Here is a 23303-nt window from a genome sequence, read left to right as displayed (position 1 = left end):
CACAGCACCAAGGTAACCCCCTGAGGAGTGCCTTAGTCGTCTTCTTCCTTCCAACAGAAGGTGCCTTCTCACGCGCTGGCGGCGCGTCGACAATGTGGTCGGCCACTGCGACCTTGATCGGCCTGTGGTAGGCCACGTTTGCAGCTCGAACGCAGATCAGCGAGTCTGTATCGACGGACTCATAGACCACCTCGTTCTTAGAGCAACTCGTCACAATGTCGAACATCACTGTCCACCCGCCGTTGCACTTGACGTACAAAGGGGGTACAGCCCGCGACTCGTCTTCTCGGGACTTCCTTGCTTGGTCGGAAGACTCAGTGAGTTGCACAACCGAAAGACCCTTCGTTGCGGCAGGTTTCCTCTGCCCATACTTCTTTCCCATGCTGCGGGGCGCAGAACACGACAGTCTGCAGCCGTTGTGAGAACAACACAGGACAATTTGCTTCGCGCGGCGCCCACAGCACAGAAACCTCTTCACGAGCTCTCAACGACCGAGTAAGCGTAGCGCGTAACGGCAGCGATGCGCTCGCCTCGCTAGCTCAGGTCGAAGTGCGCCTTTCGTGTGAAGCTTATTTTTCGAGTTATGCTGGTTTGTCATCTTAAAATTTACACCTTGTATATAGACACTGGAAATTTGTTCCCACCTCTGATGTGATATTTCACCTCTGTCGTTATTCAGTGCATTATGCCTATTTTGTTTTAACAATACTGAAACAATAGTTTCTATTCGTACATGTAGTATGTACATAACTGCCGATAGTAGTTCATACGCGTTCTTTCATGTTTTCAAATAAATTTTCAAGTACCGTCTTTTATGAGTTCAGTGTAATCAACATTTGTGCATAATTTGTAATATATTATTCCTCTTGTGATTTTTTTATGTAAAGTAACCTGAAGGTGATACTGATGTAGTGAAGGCAGTAGCGTCTTTAAATTACGTTATTACAGTGTAGCAGTTGGTACTCTTTATTTCTACAACTTTATGACCATCGACTGGGCCTAATCCACTTAGATGAAGGATTATCTAAATAAGAAGAAGTAAAAGAGGGCAGGGAGTTCTGCGTTGTTACTGTAGAAGCAGTAACAGCAGGACGGGTCGGTCAGGCGAGTTCAGTGACTTCGAAGTTGGACTGGTCTTTGGATGTCACCCGGATACAGAATCTATCAGGTTTTTATCAGCCCTTCTCAAGTTGCGCAAGTCGACTGTAGGTTATCTGATTGTACAGAGGAGACGCAAAGGAACAACCACATCTAAGTCAACAGCAGGCAAACCTCCTGTTCCGAAGGACAGGGACCAGCCAGCATTATGGAGGGTGGTGTAGAAAATCGCATACAATGGTCCAGCTAGTTCAATGTCAGTGCGTAGGGAGCTAAAATGAATGGTATACAATGGTCGGCGCCCTCCAAGTAAACCACATAGTTCTCTAGTCAATGTTAAGCTATGCTTAAGCTAGCCACTGGGCAGTGCATGATTGGATGGAAATAAGTGATTTGCAGTGATGAAACACGCTTTACCGAGAGGAAGTCCGATGGAAGGATTTGGGTTTGGACAACACCTGAAGGAAATCACCCGCCATCCTGTGTAGTGCCAAACTTGAAGTACAAAGGAGTTGGCGCTACGATATGGCGGCGGTTTTGGTGGTTAAGCTGTAGTCCCTCTATTACGCTTGAGGATATATTAAATGCGAAAGCATATGAAAACATTTCACAGCATTCTGTACTGCGCACAGTAGACGAATGGTTTGGAGACAAGATTATATCACCATGACAACGCGCTCTGACAAAAAAAAAAAAAAAAAAAAAAAGGCTCTGAGCACTATGGGACTTAACATCTGTGGTCATCAGTCCCCTAGAACATAGAACTACTTAAACCTAACTAACCTAACTACATCACACACATCCATGCCCGAGGCAGGATTCGAGCCTGTGACCGTAGCGGTCACGCGGTTCCAGACTGAAGCGCCTAGAATCGCAAGGCCACACTGGCCGGCCGCGCTCTGACAAAAAGCAGCATTGCGAGCCACTGGTTTGTGTACAGCAGCATTCCTTAAATATTCTGTCCTGCTCAATCTTGACCTGAACCCAATGGAATACCTTTGCAATAAGATAGAACAACGACTTCGGTTCAGATCCCAGAGTCCAACGCTCGGCAGTATAGGAAAATCGGGTTGCCATGCCCTCACAGATATTCAGACACCTCACTGATAATGTCCACAGCAGAGTTGAAGCTGTCATACAGGCGAATCGTGGACGCACTACACATTAGTGTACGTGAATTGCTAAGGGACCAAACTACTGAGGTCATCGATTCCTAGACTTACACACTACTTAAACTGACTTATGCTAAGAAGAACACAGACACCCATGCCCGAGGGAGGACTCGAACCTTCGGTGGGAGGGGCCGCGCTATCCGTGACAGGGTACCTCAAACCGCTCCACGCGGAACAACACATTAATGTCCATTAATAGCTGTTGAAATACTTTCGATCAGATTATTTCGAAGGAAGGAATATGTTGGTTGACTTTTCTGGGAACATACACTCTCTGAATTTTGACAGTAAAGCTTTCCGTGATGCACAGCTATCGTATAATCCGTACGTGGCGTGGTGAGACCATCGCCATGACTCAAAGCAGCGCAAACGAATGTGTGACGAAACATGTTTCTCTTCTTACAATCTCCTCCGCGTCACCAGTCCTACGTGGTAATCGCTCCAGACTGAGCAACAGTACTCAAATATCGAACGAACAAGGATTTCGTAAGCTACTTCTGTCTCGTGTAGGCGACAGTTACTGATGATTGTGCCATTGCATCTCATTCTGGCATCGGCCTCTCCATCGATTAGTTTTACGTGGTTGTTCCACTTTAAATGGCACCGTAGGCATATCTTCAGATACTGGGTGTTGTTGCTGCCAGTGACTAAAAAATGGTTCAAATGGCTCTGAGCACTATGAGACTTAACATCTGAGGTCATCAGTCCCCTAGAACTTAGAACTACTTAAACCTTACTAACCTAAGGACATCACGCACATCCATGCCCGAGGCAGGATTCGAACCTGCGACCGTAGCAGTCGCGCGGTTCCGGACTGAGCGCCTAGAACCGCTCGGCTACCGCGGCCGGCCTGCCAGTGACTGTTTGGCAAACTGTAATCAAACAGTATGGGCGTATGCATGACTTTTTTCCCGTGTAACGTTATAACTTCTATAAGACTGACGATATTTTAAATTTATTTTTGTCGACCCAGTACTGCTAGATGCATATCACCACTTACTTTTATTTACTATTTTCCATGTTATTGAGACAAAATAAGAAGACAGTGCTGTCTTGTTGGAATTTTTTGCATTACAGTCGTTGTGGTGTAGTTGTTGATAGCCGTATTGTTTAAATAACAAGTGATGAAATTTAATAGAGCGCTTAGCTAAATATACTGGCTTTCTGAATTTTGCGCTGGAATTCCAAAACAAACTTTAATACATTTCACTTTTCATCTTCGCAGATATTTTAAGTTAATAAAAAATAAAACGTTTCCTGTTGCTGTTAGTAGTTTACACTTTTCATAAAAACACTTATTACTGTTAAATTAGATTTCATGAATGTATTTCAAAGCGGAAGATATCACTTGTTGCTTTCCGTTTTCTCTAACATCCCAATTCTTTTTCTAGGTCAGCAATTGTTAAATTAAATATACATAAGTACACAAATTTAAAATAATGTTGCTCATATACACTTTCAGAAATATTTGCTACCTCATGAATATATTTTCTTGACAAACACTTAAAGATGATTTATTTCTTACTTGAGAGTAAAAATATTGCCACACATTTAAAAACTTTCAGTAATGTGAAAAATGTATCTATTTTTTACAGTAGTCAGTATATTAATTATTTACAACACTGATATTCAGTCATTAAAACACGGTTTTCTTTCAAATTTTAGTATATCACTTGCAGGAGATTTGGCGTTGTATCGAGTTGCTTCTGTCGGTAGGCGGCCGTCGACCCGGTGAAGATGTAATCCGTTGAAGTGAAATTCTCGTTCAGCACGAAAAACAGCTGATAGCTCTCGCCCGACCCTTGAGTCGCTCCTGGAACAAAGAAAGCACAAAACAAACTTTTTGGAGTTTTCTGTTAAACAGTTGTTATTAGGAAGATAATTAACATTTATATTTAACACATTATGTAGCATTTCCTGCGGTATGTCGTGGAACCATAAAAATTGAAAGTGGTACAGTTCCAATTCTACCTTACTAGACTTTTAAATCCGTTTGCGTACAATATTCCAATTTTTGTAGGATATGGGTTCCGTCTTTTTTTGAAAATAGACTGCTTTCTCATTTTACCCAAACGTGTTTCAGCCCCTCTGCGCCACCATCAGCGGATTTTTGTTTATTGAGAACGTGATTTTACATTATATGGTTTGCAAGACGAACTGTATGGTGAATGCACAGACAGCTTGTCATGTTTTGTTGTGACTGATTCTTTTTCTTATATATTCCAAGGACACTGCACACACATATTAATGTACTTGAATACACGAAGTACATTAGTATGTTTGTGCTATGTCCTTGGCACCTAAAAAAGAAGAATTAGTCACACCAAAACATGAAAATCTATCAGTGCAGAACACCATGCAGTTGGTCCTGAAAAACCATGTATTGCAAAACAACGTTCTCAATAAACATTAACCCACTGATGGTGGTACAGAGATGCTGAAACATATTTGGATAAAAAGAAAAAGCAGTGTGTTTGCAAAAAAGAAGGCGGAATCCATATCCAAATTAACTGCAAGTGCGGAAAGAAAGGCCAAGAGTTGCAGACCCCAAGTAGGATTACTCCATATAATTGTTTGGTTATGATGACGCTAAACGGGCAATCCTTGCGCCAGTTTTTGATCGTTTGTAATTCTTTCCGCATGTCGCTACACTTTTCTAACTTTGTAACTTCTGTGTAGACAACAGCATCAGACACGAACAACGTTAACAGAGCTTTTGGCGTCATCCAATAGGCACTTTTTATATCATATGAACAGTAGAGGTTCTGTAACACTCTCTGTGATACTCATTAAGTTACTTTTACATCCGAAGATTTCTGTTCCTTATGATGACATGTGTAGCCCTATTTACTGGGAAAATGAAAAATCAGGTCCGATACCTCGTAATCTCGAGTTATGTTCACTGGAGGTCGGTGGTGAAGTATATCGCAGACTTTCTGGAACGCAATGAACGCTGCAAAAACATCGGCGCTTTTAACCACTATCTTATGTCTCGTTGACACACACCGTAAAATAATCCGCTTCCGCAGCCGATGTCGCTAAAGCACACCCGTGCCGTGACGCTTGTCTCTGAGGTGCACCAAATCTAATCCTGATGGTGCACGAAATTTCTAGTGAAAGTACATTCCCGGCAAGAGGAGAAGAAGTGTCATCGTAAAGTTAATGATCTCCGATCGTTGCATAGTACATCCTTGATTTAATTTCAAAAATCTCTGAATTGTCTCGTGATGCGAGGGCATTTGACTCTGATGGTGATCCATCCGTTAAATGCGGACATTGAGCTTTTTCGGGATTTCTGATGGTATTCGGGAGTAGCGGGTTATTTCGCAGCGTCGGATTCACTGTAGTGACTTGGCAAGACAACCAAGCCACTATGACCGGTAGCCGAAAGGCACGCGTTAAGCTCACGCAGGCTGGCGTGAGGTCTGGAACAAGGTCAGAGAAATAAGACTAGCAAAACAGGAGGTAACTGGTAGAATACTTAACTTTAATCCACAATTGGTGTACATCGCTCTTTACGGTACACTTGCTAGGTCGTAGCAAATGACGTAGCTGAAGGCTAAGCTAACTATCGTCTCGGCAAATGAGAGCGTATGTCAGTGTAGCATCGCTAGCAAGGTCGGCTGTACAACTGGGGGGAGTGCTAGGAAGTCTCTCTAGACCTGCCGTGTGGTGGCGTTCGGTCTGCAATCACTGACAGTGGCGCACGCGGGTCCGGCGTATACTAATGGACCGCGGCCGATTTAAAGGCTACCACCTAGCAAGTGTGCTGTCTGGCGGTGATACCACATTCACCCTCTCCCTTCACTCTCATCATCGCCCTTCAAGGCAAATATAATACTACACTATACATGCATCCATTACATCCACTCATATTCTACAAATATATGACACAAATTTCACGTATTCGCAAAGAAAAAGTAGAATCTGCATGGAGGAATGGGCTCCTTTCCGAAAGGAGGGGGACCTCATCGCATGGGATAACGCAGTCACTATAAAACATGTATCTCCTTCTTTTTCAGAGTGACGCTGTTTTCACACTATTATTGGCTGCGGAACACATGTTAAGTTCTACAGAGGATATTTTCGGTCACTATAAAGGTGTGAATAAAAGCGTTAGCTCTAACATTGAATCTGGTTTTATAAAATGGCTCTTCTACGTATGTAATATATAATTCAGAATTTTTATAGAAAAGTACTTGAAGAAATAAGTAAATGTACATGACATAAAACGCCGTTGGCGTACATGACATTCCATTACACTTTTATTGACGTAGGTACCAGAAAACATGGCTACGTAAGTGGTTTCGAACGCATCGTGATGATTTTCTTACTATTAGTGCTCTTCTAGGTTAACAGTCTGGTTGTTGTTTCAACATTACACACAACGTATCGACTAATAATACAGAGTCTGTATTAGGTGCTGTTAGTAGAGCTTTGACTGAAATCACAGCGTGATTATTGTTAGTTCCATGACAAGCTTTTGGGACTTGGGGTACAGAATACCTTAAGGAAACAGGGAATTCTCGAAGTAACTTATTGGCACAACATGGCTGGATTATAATTATTTCTGAGCGAGATAATCGTTCATAAACCATACAAAAATGTATCTGGACTCTTGCGTGTTGTCCTAACTCAACGTGCTTTCTCGTTGACTTTTTTCGGTTTTACGGTTTTAGCTTTGTTGTCTGATGAATGTGGCTGGGGTGGACGACTACAGCCAGTATTCGTCACTCGTTCCAGATTTGTACCCTACGGTTGTTTGACGTCACGCCCAGATCTTGTTACGTCAGCGAAGCGCAGCTGAATGAGTGTGGGCGACAGAATCCCCCACCTGCTACCTGAACAGCTTTAATTCAGCTGACAGCCACCGCAGCAACCCAAGGCTGGTCTACAAATTTTATCGCTCTCTGGCGAAAACTAGAAATTCCCGCTCAATATCCCGTGTATGCTATCGAACTTCAGTACTCGATATTAACACATGCGATATCCTGTTCATATGTTCGGAGCTGCTTTAAAACAAGTTCTTTGAGTTTGTAGATGGTACCTTCGTACACCAAATACAGGATCTGCATCCAAATTCATACAATTTATATGCATTTATGGGTACAACAAGAGGAAGTAATAAAACAAATTAGAATAACGAAGACAGGGGAAAATATTGTCTAATCATAACTGCAAGAAGCGTAAATGGGAACAATTGGGAGTATTTACTTTACTGTTTAACAGAGGAAAAACTACCATTATACCGATATGTTATATTTTCGGGGAACGTTGAAAGTATTCCAGAACCAAATATTTCAGGTACCTATTAAAAGCAACATTTATTCAAATGACAAAATTTTACAGGGACATGATTCCCTTTCCGGCTCTTCTATACCATCTTGGCTGAAATCCTATAGAACTGGTCTGTAATCTTCCAAAGAATAAGATCCATATTCGTAATACGTGAAGTCTCTTGCCTTTTCACCCGAAAAGGTTGCAGATGGTGCTTCTGTTGCTAATAAATAAACATCGTGTATTATCTAGCCTAGCGCAAGATATTAGACTTAAAGTGCTACTTCGGTGACTTGCACGTCAATTTGACACTTCTGTACTGAAGCAGCTTCTCATTTTGTTCGTCTAGGATGACGAGACTTTCTTCGAGACATTTTCACCTAAGAGAGATTGAGGTGGTCCCACCATTCGAACCCAGAACTCGCCGTTAAGTGCCAAAAATGGTATCCACTAAAGTACATTGCCATTAAACAAAGTTTTTGCTTCTCCAAGAAAATTATTTGTTTAGTAATTGGTTTCTGATATTAGCAATATAACAATAAAAAATAACTACTTTGTTCTTCATTAAATTAATGAAATAAATTCTTCTTAAACAGTCGCCTCTTCTTTCCGTTCTTTTCTTTACAAAGAGAAATAGTGTAAATTATAGAATATGTTTAGTTATGTATTCATCGTCTTGCCCCTCAGAGAAATATATAAAAATAACATTTATGTCTCTTGTTCGAGTCCTTAATGTACTTGTTGAAATGATTTAATTTAAATAAACGTGAGGCTACCAGCACATAGTGGTTAAAATAGAGGCAGAAGCATATGTAAAATAAACAGATCACATATATCCTGAGTCAGGAGACAGATTTATGCTTCGAGGGGCGATAGTACTAATGATTCTAGTCAAAAACTTCATATGGACAAATGCTCTATTATGAGTGGTTCCCGACATACAACACATTTAATATCACTTTTGTAAGTTTTTATCAAATAATTCTAAAGCCACACCTTCCAGTGAAAATGTGTCACGGTACACAATTAAACTACGTTAGGTTTCTTACAAGAAACTTCCTATTCGTTTTTTCTTTAGAATTAATAGTTTGCGCTAAGAAAGAGGGAGAATACCAAAAATCTCTCACAAATAACATGCGATGTAGCTTACATAGTTTTTGTAAGCCAGTTCGAGGTAGTTTCTCGACTGTATAGACCACAAGTGACCTGTGTCAAAAGGTTCGTCAAAAGTTTTTCAGCACTACTGTCGAATGTTGTAATCAATACGAATGTTTGCATAAAACAGAAATACGCTACTAGAAAAAAATTGAGCACCCTTTTAGAGATTTATAATACACTTAAGATTTATTGTTGCATCGGTGCATACGGGGTATATGAAATTATTACGTTTACAGATAACAGGTATCTACCTTACTGAGACAATTATATTAGTCCGTGATGTAGCCTCCAGTGGTGACAAACCAGGTGCTGCCCCTGGCATCCAGTCGATAGTAAACGTTTCGAATACTATCTTGGAATACGATAAGCCACTCCTGCTGGACTCTTTTGTAAGAGTTGTTGGCTGACGGGTTGCACGAATCATTTCTCGTCCCATCAACCCCACAGGAGCTCGATTGGGAAGAGTGCTGATCAGGGAAGTTGCTCCACGTCTTGTAGAGCACGTTGAGTTTCACGGGCATTGTATGGCTGAGAATCTACATCTACATGGATACTCTGCAAATCACATTTAAGTGCCTGGCAGAGGGTTCATCGAAACACCTTTACAGTTCTCTATTATTCCAATCTCGTATAGCACGCGGAAAGAATGAACACCTATATCTTTCCGTACGAGCTCTGATTTCCCTTATTTTATCGTGCTGATCGTACCTCCCTATGTAGGTCGGTGCGAACAAAACATTTTTCCATTCGGAGGGGAAAGTTGATGATTGGAATTTCGTGAGTAGATTCCGTCACAACGAAAAACATTCTTTGAATGATTTCCAGCCCAAATCCTGCATCATTTCTGTGACACTCTCTATCATATTTCGCGATAATACAAAATGTGCTGCCTTTCTTTGAATTTTTTCGATGTACTCCATCAGTCCTATCTGGTAAGGATCCCACACCGCGCAGCAGTATTCTAAAAGAGGACGGACAAGCGTAGTGTAGGCAGTCTCCTTAGTATATCGGTCAAATTTTCTAACTGTCCTGCTAATGAAACGCAGCCTTTGGTTAGCCTTCCCCACAAAATTTTCGGTGTGTTCTTTTCAATTTAAGTTGTTCGTAATTGTAATACCTAGATATCTAGTTGAATTTACGGCGTTTAGAGTAGACTGATTTATCGTGTAACCGAAGTTTAACGAATTCCTTTTAGCACTCATGTGGATGACTTCACACTTTTCGTTATATAGGGGCAACTGCCACTTTTCGCACCATTCAGATATTTTTTTCTAAATCGTTCTGCAGTTTGTTTTGATCTTCTGATGACTTTATTAGACGATAAACGACAGCGTCATCTGCAAACAACCGAAGACGGCTGCTCAGATTGTCTCCCAAATCGTTTATATAGATAAGGAACAGCAAAGGGCCTATAACAGTACCTTGGGGGACGCCTGATATCACTTCTGTTTTACTCGATGACTTTCCGTCAAATACTACTAACTGTGACCTCTCTGACAGGAAATCGAAAATCCAGTCACATAACTCAGACGATATTCCAAAAGCACGCAATTTCACTACGAGCCGCTTGTGTGGTACAGTGTCAAAAGCCTTCCCGAAATCCAGGAATACGGAATCGATCTGAAATCCCTTGTCAATAGCACTCAGCACTTTATTTGAATAAAGAGCTAGTTGTGTTTCACAGGAACGATGTTTTCTAAATCCATATTAACTGTGTATTAATAGATCGTTTTCTTCGAGGTAATTCATAATGCTTGAAAACAATACATGTTCCAAAATCCTGCTGCATGTCGACGTTAACGATATGTACCTATAATTTAGTGGATTACTCCTTCCTACCTTTCTCGAATATTGGTGAGACCTGTGCAACTTTCCAGTTTTTGGGCACGGATCTCTCGACGAGCGAACGGTTGTATATGATTGTATGAAGTATGAGGCTACTACATCATCATACTCCGAAAGGAACCTAATTGGTATACAGTCTGAACGAGAAGACTTCCTTTTATGAGGTGATTTAAGTTGCTGCACTACTCCGAGGATATTTACTTCTACGTTACTCATGTTGGCAACTGTTCTCGATTCAAGTTCTGGATTATTTACTTCGTCTTCTTTTGTAAAGGCATTTCAGAAGGCTGTGTTTAGTAACTCTGCTTTGGCAGCACTGTCTTCGATAGTGTCTCCATTGTTATGGCGCAGAGGAGGCATTGATTGTTTCTTGCCGGTAACATACTTCACATACGACCAGAATCTCTTTTGATTTTCTGCTAGGTTTCGAGACAAAGTTTCGTTGTGGAAACTGTAATAGGCGCCTGACATTGAACTGCGGGCTAAATTTCGAGCTTCTGTAAAGGATCGCCAATCCTGGGGATTTGGCGTCTGTTATCCTGTTGGAACGACACATCACATTCCTGTTGCAAGAACGGCAAAAAAATGGGTCTAACAACATTCTGTACGTACCGTTTGCTGGTTAGCGTCCCCTTCAGAAACACCAGAGATGAACGAGCGTTGTAAGTCATTGCACTCCAGAGCACAAGTCCTGGGGCGGGACCAATGTGTCTTGGAGGAATGCACACTATGAGAGAGAGCACACAAGACTACGTCGTACACGTACACGATCATCACTTGCGTGCAGGCATATCTCACTTTCACTGCTGAAGACCATGGCACGCCATTCCATCATGCAAGTGATGCTCTGATGGCACCAATCGAGCCGTATGCGTCGTCGCGGTGGCGTGGCTGGAATACGGAATGGAGGTATGCGTGCCCGTAGTCTCACTGCTGAAAGCCGGTTCGCAACAATTCCTGTTGACATGTCTGTGTTCATAAGCCGTTTTTCTGTGCAATGGCAGCTGTAAGATCTGCAATTGCTGAAAACGATCCTGGCTGGTGTGTGTGATACGTGGTGGTCCAGAACCTTATCTACCGGCGTGAGACTGTTAACGTGATCACTGACACCAGTATCGTTGCACAGATGATGCAGCACGTTCAACTTGTGTTTCAGTTTTCCGAAAGGACCATCTCGTCACTCGGAAGGTCACAATGTGACCCGTTTCAAACGCGCACGAGTGAATCTCCATGGCATGGTTGCTTGCTTGCTTCACCTGACTGCACCACACTGAGCCTTCTGGCCTTCTGGCTGTGAGCGTCCTATATTAAACGGTATAAACATATGGCGCTATGCCAATACGCTGTCTGTTGGTGGACGACGCTGAAACCGTTATCAGTATATCTACAATACGCAAGGTGACATATGCTGTCATCGGATCAAAAACGACTTAGTCTCTCCAGGTCAACAATTTTTTTTTTTTCGCAATGTAAATAACACCCCTTTAACTCTTTTCTGTCTCGAAAACCATTCGAACTAGGGCATATGTCCGTAAGAAGTTTTTTGTTTAGAATCAATATCATCACCTCTCAGAGTATGTACTTTTCCACCTAACTCATCCTGCATGTTACGGACTTGTTATCATTTTTGCACAGATAACATGCACCGAATTGAGCATGTAACTATAGTTGGCACCTGATGTTCACTGTTGTGCAATATTTCTTGTAAGAGAACGTATGAGTTGCATAAATTTTATGTTAACGTTAACCTATTCCTTGACTATGAAATATTATTTTCAGCATATTGTCAAAAGCAGCTTTATGCTTTATGCTGGTGCAGTAATGGAATTCAGTCTTTATAGAATTAATGTCAGTAAGTAAAAATACGAAGTAGAAACGAATAAAGGAGAAACAGAAGTTTAACATGTAGAAAATTGTGTTAGAAAGGTAATCAGAGTAATGTTAATGTCGATACAATAGTAAATGATGTCAGTTGTTGTACATAGGGCTATGGCAATGGAATAGTGGCAAATTCGAGTAGCATGGATGGGGAGTACATAAGTGAAATGACTTGTGAGAAAGATAATAGTGATTGTGACATGGTAACTGAGAGAACGACAACTTTATTTCGTTGAAGAAAAATACTGATTTACTTTTGTGACGTGGATAACTGGCAGAATGACAACTTTATGTGGTTGAAGAAAAATTTTAATGATGTAATTATTGATTCGATGGGCCAAATAAAAGGTAATAAAATGAAGCAAAAATTATTGCGACAACACCAGAAATTGGTTTCTAACCTTAGTGCTATTTGGAAAGACTACACTCACTGGTTGGAGGAAAAGGAACACAGACTTTTCAAACGATGACTTCGGATCATGCCACAGTAGCTTGGTAACACATAGACACAACAAAGTCGTCAATAAAGTACTAGAAGTATAAATACTAATTTAACGTTTATTGCGAAGTTATTTCAGTATTACTAATATGGCGTGGCAAAGGCCACAAATATTAAGTATGTATTAAAAACTTAACGTAAGTAAAGTTTTGTAGAATGAGAGCACAGTGCATGGACTGTTAAATCAGGTCAGTGCACTGCAGCAGTTCTAAAGATGTGTCTAATTTTGTGTAGGGAGACGAACTACCAACCTCCAGTGGTTGCAGCAAGGTGCAGCTAAATTCTTGCTGTACCGCTGCACAGAACAGTACGCAGGTGATGCGTCAATGTCTGGTGTGCAGAAAGTCTTACGAGGACATTTACTGCTTGCAAACAAACAGGGCATCTAGGTTATTATACAATTAAAATGAATATTTTGTAATAAATAGTCAATTTGATCACCCAATAATGTATTTCATATTAATTTAACTTAGTTCTTCTTCCAGGAAGATTGTGGTATTGTATGTTTCTTGTGTCTCTATCATCTGCTGTATGTTGAATTTATCGAAATGTTGGAGGGGAATACAGAAAGGACGCCAGCAACAAATGAACGACCTCAGCGCCCTGTGGGTCAACAGAGGACTTTGCAAGTAGCCATGGAAAACAATTAAGTAGACATAAAATTGCTGCGTCGTGAGTGCTGATAAAAAGAATAAACTAATTACTTCAATGCATTTAAAAAAGTTTAAAACAATATAACATACATTAGACATTTAGAAGACCCAAACTCTTTACATTACCTGAATGTTAGCAAAGACCACAACTTTCACACTTTTGACATTTACAGAAAACATAACAGCACAGATAACGTAATAAATGCCAACTCTTGCCTTTCTATAACACAATACCATGCCTTCTTCTATTCCATGATTAATAGAATAATCAATTTATCTCTAGAACCATCAGCTATACAAAAACAACAGAAAACACTATTACATAGCCTACAAAACTGATTTTGATCCAGATATAGTAACTAAATTGTATTAAAAAAACGTGCAAAACCGAAACCCATCGCGATACATAATGATATAGAACGTATCAGAGAAACCCAAACAAAACATAGAACGAGGTACATACTTACAATTTACCTATGACGAATATCAAGTAAGATAAATGCAGTATTTACATCCACACATACGCAACTGGCTATTCCTGCCGGCCGGGGTGGCCGAGCGGCTCTAGGCGCTACAGTCTGGAACCGCGTGACCGCTACGGTCGCAGGTTCGAATCCTGCCTCGAGCATGGATGTCTGTTAGTTAGCTTTAAGTAGTTCTAAGTTCTAGGGGACTGATGACCTCAGAAGTTAAGTCCCATAGTGCTCAGCGCCATTTTTCTTTTTTTTTGGCTTTTCCTATGAATAAGGATTTTGCAACGGAATTACCTTCAAGCACAACCAAAATCTTTTAATATTCCACTTCTGGAATACACAGGATGACCTTTTAAAATCCCTGCAATATTTCTATATCGGTCAAACCGGACAAAATTTTAATAACAGATTTAAAGAACACACTAGAAACAGTGGTAGTAGTCCTTGAAGCCTCCATTTACACCTGAAAACTCGACACCACAAAGCCGTGAAATTTAAACTGCGTTAGAAATATTATATGAAAAACCAAAAGAACTTACTAAGAACATTCTTGAAGAACTGGACATTTATATTCGTGGTAGGACATATCCACACGAAAGTCTAAATGAACAGACAGATTTTAAACATAAATAATATCTCGAAAACTTCCTTGACATAGTAGAATAAGATAACAAAAAGTAATATCGTATAAAAATCTTACATAAACCACTGACAAAAGTTAAAGAAAAGTAAAATCAACGAAATTTAACATAATCCCTGATAATTTCTTTACTCTTTGTAAACATATCGCATCATAGTAAAGAACTGTCAAAATTGAATTGTCAAAATATCTGACAAAAACGTTTTGTAACTAAAATAAGTATTATACTTATCAAGACATGCCACAAAATAATTTACTGTAGACGCAATAGGGTAGTCGCTTCCAACTAGACGTAGCTACTAATGCAAATGTAAATATAAAGCAACCACGATTTACGAACAGATAATCTCACCAATCTTATCTCTGGTCACTTGATAATGGCAATAAGCTAAAACAAACCTGTCGATGAAATATTTTTAAAAAATATTACCTTATTGCAGCTAGTTTTGGAGCATTACTTAGTTATCTTAGTCAAGAGCATCTTAAAATCACAGTACTCCTGATATATTTAAAAATTAAATAGTAGGCAACAGAGCAGATAAGACTTCAGTAGGGTTGGAGTTTCCTCAATTTTAACAACAGCAGCATATCCAGCAATATAGTTTTATCGGCATATATGTGGCGCTTATGACACATCTCTCCTTACATATTTGCAGTGGATCCTGATGCAATTTGGAGTTCCTGTATGGCGTTCTGGATAGACGTCTGCCTATTACACAATACGACGCTCTTCAACTGTCGGCGGTCTCTGTCAGTCAGCAGACTAGGTTGACCTGTACGCTTTTGTGCTGTACGTGTCCCTTCACGATTCTACTTCACCATCACATCGGAAACACTGGACCAAGGAATGTTTTGGAGTGTGGAAATCTCGTGTACAGACGTATGAAAAAAGTGACAACCAATCACCTGACCACGTTTGAAGTCCGTGAGTTCCGCGGAGCCACCCATTCTGCTCTTTCACGTTGTCTAATGAACATTACGTTTACTGATGTGGAGTACCTGTCAGTATGGGCAGCACAATGCACCTAATATGAAAAACGTATGTTTTTGGGAGTGTCCGGATTCTTTTGATCAGATAGTGCAGCTCACTATTAGTCTACGATCACGTTCTGAGGGGATAGTACATATGTGTGACATGATTTCGAGTAAAAGAGAACGATTCGTTGAACATTGCCTCTAATGATGTACATCTATGACCTTGTGTTAATCGTATGAGTCTACAGTCTCTATCCTGAGACGCAACACGTGGTTTATTGTGTGAAGTACGATTTCTAGTAAAGATGGAACACTTTCTTGCAAGTGGCCCCGGTAAACATAGATGTGCGATCACATTTGGAATCTAAGGTTGTGTGGAAAATTTTTGTAACTTTCTGCTGTAATCGGAAAACAATGAGTAGCATCAGGGAGCCTTTTTGTGAGCATTAATGTTAGGCTGGCTCCAGAGGTCGTTTTACTAATTTTAAGATTGGATAAATAAAACATAATTAATTTTCATCATAGCATCTAGCAATTATCACTACTGTAACATTGGAACCTACCGATGTGCCTCTGTGTTCCGCGGTGTTATTTGCACACACATGAGTGCCCACGGCGGGCGATGGAGAAACCAGGTGCTCGTTTGATTTCTACGAAGTCAGGTGCTACTGCCAGCACCACACAGAAATCGAGTAAACCCGAAACGATAGCTCCTTACTACTGCAACTCGAAATGAACTTCCTTGCGACACGGGAGTCATCTAACGGACTAAATGAAAACATGAACGGAAACGCTAATAAAACAAGTAGTGAGAAATCCTTGGTTAAAAACGTATCGCATGAGCTTTTAAATTCATAACTGTTCACATGTGCAAGCTGTGAACTACCATTGTATTTAGCTTCAGATCACAATGAAGCTACTTTGTTTCGTGAATGTTGTCTTTTTCTTGCTGGAATTTTATTTTAATTTTTAATTTTTTGTTTCTCAAACGTTTAGTTGATAAATCAACTTCCAGCAGAAAGAGCTAGTATTTGACACGCTGCAGGAGTTTGTCCGAATTTTCATTCATATTTCCAATCCGAAGTAACAAGTAGGTGTTACTTTAAATAAAGATAGTAGGCTGAATTAGAATCTAATTTATGCAAATCTACTGAATTACATCCAGTCCTGTAAGTTCGTTGTAATATATTATGTAGCACAAATCATACTCGTTTAATAAATGACCACTCATAACTGAGAAGTGTTGCCAAGAAACTTTCGTTAAGCTTTGTCATAATATGGGATTTGTTTCAGATCTTCCATTATGTAATTTTTGGTGTGATCTTTCTTGTTCTTCTCTTTAATTTTCTTTCAATACAACAATAAATCACTGCCACTCGTTTGAGAAACGTGCGACTACTTGGACGAACAGTTCGTGACTGAGCTGCATTCTAGTACATCCATGTGGCATCACTGGACAGAGCGCTCGGTGTCAACGTGATTAAATCAGTTACGACTATTTCATCTATACAGCAGTGAGATTTGGCTTTCCTTCCAACTTTAAAACCAGATTCACTATGTTACCTACATTACCTACATTTAGGACATAGCAACGTATCACCTGAAGTGAAGCAGAAGTAAAGTAACCAGCGACTATATTTTTCACTGCAAACCTTTCAAATTTTATGGTGCAATGTACTTGAAATTTAAGTATCACAGTAACTATGACCAGTGTCGAGAAAATAGACATTATCGAACTGTGATATGTAACTTTAAGAGACAAAGTAAATCAATTTTGTACACCGATCAGTTTCCTTGGAATCGAATGAGCGGTATTATACACGGTCGCTAAGAAAATGCACTTACGTTGTACGAGTCCTTTTTAATTTATAAAGGAAAATGAAAACCTCTACCGAAAAACTAACTCTAGAATTTGACGCCGCTTTTCTGCATTTACAAACAGTATATTACACAGTTGCGTGAGCGTTTATTATATACAGCAAGAAAATCGGAAAGCTCAATTTCCTCACATACCCCTATCACCTGCTTTGTGAATATAGCTTTTTACTTTTCTGTGATGTCGTTTGTTTTACTATTGTCCATTATCTACTTCTAACTTTAACTGAGCATCAAACAACCGTTTACAAACAGGTAAGCCCAGCAGCTAAAATGTCCAATGAAATAAACAAAAGATATGTGTTCGTCTTTGGCTTTGGACAAAGCTGTTTAGTCGGTTTCAATGTGGCAGGCATCGCGTCTATTCTGTAACTTCGAGACCTCTTTGGGATACATGAAGTAAGCTAATTGGCAGCAATTTGGTTAGAGGAAATTGGTACAGAAGCTGCGGTAGGAAACCCACCGTGTACATTTAACTTGGCGGACACCCTGTGTAATATATGGGGTTTACAATATGTATTTGTCATGACACTACTGACAGGTAGTGAACATTGAATGCCATAATCATTATTTACCATCCGTTTTCCCTTCGTAATTTTTACACCTGGCATCCCTTGTTTGAGAAAATGTTGCGAATCAGCGTTTTAGTTTAATGTATCAACGCTCATGATGTAGTTCCGACCCCTTGTGAAAACTGTTCAACAGCGCCGACACAAAACATTTCAGTTAAGATGTATAGCAGTAAACGGAAAAAAACCTCAAAGACTGATAAATTAGCTCTGTTGGGAAGTGTAATATAAAGGAAGAAAAACATGTACCTTCTTCATTTCGTTTTCAGTACAGCTTCCTTTGTTCTTGTGAAGTCGCTACACTACACTTTAAGTTATGTAATATTATTATTTATTCTGTCAGTTTACCCTTTTGAAAGTAAAGTCAGTAAATGTTAAGAACAGGGCAAAAAACAGAAGTGGACGTATTGAGAGACATTTTCCTGAAATTTACAACCAGAAGATACAGAAAACCAGAACTCGAATTTATAATGCGTAATTTAAACTTGGTTCCACCTCCATTAGAGTCGTTCTCTCAATGGTAACTTATCTATACTTTTAAAACTCTCGAGGTTCATCAGTTGAGAGGGTTTAAAAGGACGTACAGATTTTACAACGTACGCTGTTGCCGCTTTTAGTATCATTAGTTCAGTTTGGTTAATCGATATTCTGTGCACGTTTTTCGTTACTGAATTGATTCCGCGATACGTAAGAGAAACCCTCAACCACCCACGGAACATCTGCTTCTCTTCAGCATAGAAGCAGTCAGCCGTAGCTCTCCTTCACCATCCGTGTATCTACATAGTTTGCAGAAAGCGTCCCCTGCTATAACTTTGTGATGGCACCGTCACGTCGAGGTATTAGCATGAGCAAAGTAATTATCTTGGCGCACATCAAAGGAGAATCTTCATTCTCGTTGCCTGATTAGCGGGATACCACTCAAGGCTGCTTGAGCCAAACTACAGCGCTGCAGGAACACGTCATTAGCTGACAAAATCAAAGACATTAAACACAGCTTTCACAGAGCACACGCTGTGATTAAATAGTTAATTCCATTAGTATCAAGCATACAACGATTATACAGAGTCAATCACCTAATGCTTGCACCGCAGATATTGCCGAAATGGAAAGTGCTATTGACGTGCAGTTTTCACAGAATAGTTTAGTCGTCAGGGACTCGTATAGTTAGCCAATCAGCAGCTTGTAATAATACTTACAAAGTGTAGTTCTTATGCAAACATACACTTTTCTAAATGGAACATACTTATTGATATTAACAACCTAAAAGCAAGTAAATCAGAATGTCAGCGATATTTGTTGCAGGCAGGATTCCTTTGCAAGTCTTTTACGAGATATCACATTTTGAAAAGTTTCGAAGTCGACACTTGTACGAGTACGTATCCTTCAGCCTGCGTAGTTGATAGGAACATTGTTGTTACGTTTGTTTACACTGTACTTGTGTGTTCCTTGAGTGCACTGGGACTTGCCAATCACTTAGTGTGTGACAGTCGAAGCAGTAGGTCGTGGATGGGCGAATGGATTTACCAATGCAAAGAAACCGAGATGCTCATGGTATAAGGAGAGTGTAGGAAGAATGCAGTTCATTCTTGTACGGTGTATATGGCAAGATATTCCAAAAGACGTCAACAATCTCGGCTATTATTTATCAGCCTCTTCGACCATTTACTCGAAAGTGGTGGTCAGACACCTACAAACGTAACAGAACTAAACAAGTAACAACAGACTAGGAGGAAATTAATGTTCTTGCTGCTGCTGCAGCTGATCTGCAAATTAGGTCCCACGCAATCTCACGAGGAAGCTGCATCAGTCAGGGAAGTGTCTTATACATTCTCCATCTAAATAGACTCCATCCCTAACGCATTTCTCTTCGTAAAGGTCAGAATGGAAACAATAACGAGAATCCTGTTAACTTCTGTACACGGGCATTAAGGTACTCAAGATGTATCATATACAGGATGACAGTAACGGAAATACGTAAATTAGATACAAACTACGGAGTGCACACACTTTACTCAACATTTAAACATTACTACAGATATTCAGATTTATTATGACATGTTCGATATACCTGCCATCATTGGCGGTTATGTGGTTCAGACAAATAGCGAAATTCTCTATGTCCCGCTGAAGTGTCGGAACATCGATGCTGTCGATGACCTCTTGGATGGTTGTTTTCAGCTCAGCAATGGCTTTGGTGCTATTGCTGTACACCTTGACTTTAATACAGCCACACAAAAAGGATCCACATGTGTTCAGATCCAGAGAACATGGCTGCCAATCGAGACCCATGTAAGTGGACTCTGGGTACCCCAGAGGCAGAATTCAGTAACTAAAGTGCTCCTTCAGGGCGTCAATCACTCTCCTGCTTCGATGGGATCGAGGTCCTTCTTGCATGAACCATATCTTGTTGAAATGAGGGTCATTTTGCATAATGGGGATGAAACCGTTTTCGAAAACCTTCAAGTACCATTCGGTAGTCACCGTGCCATCAACGAACATCGCACTGGCTATTCCGTGACTGGACATTGCACACTACACAGTCACCGGCTGAGTGTGAAGAGATTTCTCGATCGCGAAATGCGGATTCTCAGCCCCCCAAATGCGCCAATTTTGCTTATTGGCGGACCTAACCAAATGAAAAGTTGTCTTCGTCGCTAACACAAACCATGCACGTGCATACTAATTCCCATCATGCCCCGTGGACAATTGTGCAGTTTCAATTCCCTAACGCAAACCGTTCAGACGTTATGACGATTTCATTTAATAAAGTTTAATAACTGTCATCCGAATCTTTTTAGTGATGAAGCCACATTTACCAATCATGGCCAGGTAAACCGCCGAAACATGCACTGTTGGTATGTTGACAATCTACGTTCGCTTCCGCAGGTGGGATGTCAGCAACCATGCAGTGTAAGCATGGGGTGTGGTTTAGTGAACCACCAGCTCATTTGCCCATTTTTCATAGATGGACAATGGAACACACACAGGTATCACAGACTCCCGATGGACCATCTTCCTCTAAAGACTTGAAGGAACCTGTGTTACCAACACGATGGCTGTCTAGCCCACAGCGCACCAAGGACCGCAGCATGCCTTCACGAATTGTTTCCAAATGGTTGGACTGGACACAGTGGGCCTGTACTTTGACCAGCCCACTCCCCAGATTTGACTCCTGCAGACTTTTTTCTGTGGGGACAGCTGAAAAGCGCTGTCTACAAGGACATAAACATTACACCCAATGATATGCAATGACGTATTACTTCAGCCTGCTCAGTCATCTCCACTGAAATGCTAGCACGTGTACAGACGTCGTTCCATACCAGACTGGAAGGGTATGTTGGCACTGTTAGTAGTCATTTTGAAAACAACATTTGACGGTCCATTGTCTCGTTGCTAATCGTAACCCACATAAGTGATGTATTCACTTGTATTGTTCTCTAATGTGTTGTACCATAAACCGCGCGACCGCTACGGTCGCAGGTTCGAATCCTGCCTCGGGCATGGATGTGTGTGATGTCCTTAGGTTAGTTAGGTTTAAGTAGTTCTAAGTTCTAGGGGACTGATGACCTCAGATGTTAAGTTCCATAGAGCTCAGAGCCATTTGAACCATTTTTTTGTTCTACCATAGGATTTGTACAAGTGTCGGTGTCGGAACTTTTCGAAACATGATATCTCGTAAACGAGTCGCACTAGAATCCCGCAAGAAACACCACTGACGTTGTAATCCACCCTCCTTTTAGTTTGTTAATGTCAACAGGAATTTATGTTTGCACAATAAATGCTCTTTGTAAGTACTATTACGATCTGTTTGCTGCCTAACAATACAAGCCCCTGACTTCCATTCTACTCAGTGAAAACCGCACATTAATAGCGTTTTCCAATTCTGTAGCATTTGAAGTGCAATTATTAAGTGACTCACCCTCTATGTTCGATGTATCCCTTTGTGGTCAAGACAATTGCATTGCCTTTACTGAAATTACAAAAATAACAAAAGAAAACATAATGCTATAAATGAATCTATGTTAACAATGACTTATTACCGATTGTGTACAGGAAATTTACATCTAAAGCTGGATTTGTCAAACCACTGTTGAGTTAAACTGTACTTGTACATGTTCCAGTCTGTTTTATTCTATCTTCATTAGAACGCTTATTTATCTTACTGTGTGACAACCTTAACCGAGAATAAAAACTTTGAAACTGACGATATGAATAATCTACATACTTTTTACAAGTGGAGGATTATACATCTAGGTCATACTTTAGGATACGTTTTAAGTCTGTTATAAAAGTTTAATGTAAATATTGTTCCGAAAATTATGCCTAGAATTCCATTTTCGTTAGTAGCACAAAGTATGGAAATTTACATGAGAAAGAGTTAGTAATTGTCTTGTACTGACACCGCATCAGGATCCTATTATAGCGTAACATTTACACTAACAAAACTATTCGGGTTTTCTCTGTCAGGCACAAAAGGAAACGGTTCTCTGTTACTAATCGGATGATTCTGGCTTATATCTTAACATAGCGTGCTACTTAGGGCTTTTGGTACTTTGTGTCGACTTATATAGTGAAAGAACAAGGTAAAAATGGTAACCTACATTGAAAGCATTAGAGATTTCTTATGTTGAGCTGTAGAAGGAATCAACTAACTGTATAAAAGTTGAAGAAGGTGAGACGCGGTGCAGATCTGCACATACATTGTTTAATTACGAAAATTTTAATGCTTAAGGAATTAGTGACAGACTACACTTAATGACGGAAACGAAACGTGCTAACCGGTCAGCATCTACCGAAGTTCGTGGGTGACATGGGTGTTCACAGCGGCAGGAACGGCTACTTGATAACTACGTTGCAAGGAGAAAGATAGATTCTTAATTGAGGACTAAAGAGTAAATACAGTCTCTGGCTTTGTCATTTTGCCAGTCAAAGCTGACAGGTTTGCTTACGTTCAATTGATGTACATACATCACAATCATAATTCTAACAGTTAATCTGAAAAGATATCTTTCAGTTTAAGAACATTTCTTCTCCAAATGTAGTTCATTTCAATGTACGTTATTGTATTACTTTCTTAATGAGCATCACTGTAATAAACTCAGTTTTAGTCTATACAATGGAATCATTTTTACAACTGAAGGCTGTCAGTTTTATTCCTTCAGTGCACCATTTATATAAATTACATCACAGA

This window comes from Schistocerca americana, chromosome 6 (assembly GCF_021461395.2).
Source record: "Schistocerca americana isolate TAMUIC-IGC-003095 chromosome 6, iqSchAmer2.1, whole genome shotgun sequence".
In the NCBI taxonomy this organism is placed as follows: Eukaryota; Metazoa; Arthropoda; class Insecta; order Orthoptera; family Acrididae; genus Schistocerca; species Schistocerca americana.
This window is presented reverse-complemented; position numbering follows the sequence as displayed.